The sequence below is a fragment of the Glossina fuscipes genome, unplaced genomic scaffold, assembly GCF_014805625.2.
Source record: "Glossina fuscipes isolate IAEA_lab_2018 unplaced genomic scaffold, Yale_Gfus_2 296, whole genome shotgun sequence".
Taxonomy (NCBI): Eukaryota; Metazoa; Arthropoda; class Insecta; order Diptera; family Glossinidae; genus Glossina; species Glossina fuscipes.
Genome location: NW_023998639.1, coordinates 1 through 1,231, shown reverse-complemented (window position 1 = coordinate 1,231; position 1,231 = coordinate 1).

Genomic DNA, 1,231 nt, shown 5'->3' with positions numbered 1-1,231 from the left:
GTTATGTTACCTTTTCTTTTAAGCTATCCAATTTTGTTGTTACCCATGTGTGGCTAAGCGTGCGCTGCCACCGCTGTGGCTGAGGTGTAGGGGCGTGCACATGGTGGCCATGTAGGGCCGACGCTAGACGATGACCGACTGACTCACTGGCGACAGACGCACAGCCGGAAACCGACCAGACCTTTTCGTTCATTTAGTTTGTTTTTTTTTATTTTCATTTTTTTTATATTTTTTATTTATTTGTTTTTTTTCTTTGTCTAAAGAAAAATTTTTAAATCCTCGGCGGCGAGGAAAAAGAATAAGAGTTTCATGACAAAGTGGCGCCCAACGAAAACGAAAAAGCGAATATAGTATAAAATATTTTTTTCTTCCTTTTTTAAATGATCACCGTTGGTCGCATGACAAAGTGGCGCCCAACGTGAAAGCGAATATAGTATAAAATATTTTTTTCTTCCTTTTTTAAATGATCACCGTTGGTCGCATGACAAAGTGGCGCCCAACGAAAACGTGAACCCGAACATAGTATAAAATATTTTTTCTTTTCTAAATTGATAAACGTTGGTCGCTATGTTTCATGACTAAGTGGCGCCCAACGGAAAAGCGAATATAGTATAAAATATTTTTTTCTTCCTTTTTTAAATGATCACCGTTGGTCGCATGACAAAGTGGCGCCCAACGAAAAGCCCACACACTACAAGGTGTATAAAATTTGCTTTCTAATTAAAGGAAATGTGCTTTCTAATTAAAGAAAATTTTTTCTTTCGTTTTTAAATGATCGAAGTCGGTCGCCACAAATTCAAGACAAAGTGGCGCAATTTCGACCTATTATAATGATTTTTAGGCTATTTAACTTTTGAATCAATGAAAGAAATTTGTTTTTGAAAAAAAAAAAAATGAATTAAAAGAAAAAAAGGGGGAACATTTCCTTTTTTTCTTTCCTTTTATTGATTAAAGTTGCCGACGGTGTAAAACCCGGTGAAAAGATTTTTCAATTTTTGATGAAAAGGGAAACCGCGATATATTATAAAATTTTTTCTTATTGATAAGCGTTGGTCGCCATAAATTCATGACTAAGTGGCGCCCAACGAAATAGTTAGCCCAAGTATAAAGTTTTAAATCAATTAAAGAAAATTCGTTTGTGAAAAAAAAATTTGATTAAAGGAAAAAAAAAAAAGAAAAAAAAAAAAGGAGAAATTTGTTTTTTTACCTTTTAATGATTAACGTTGGTCGC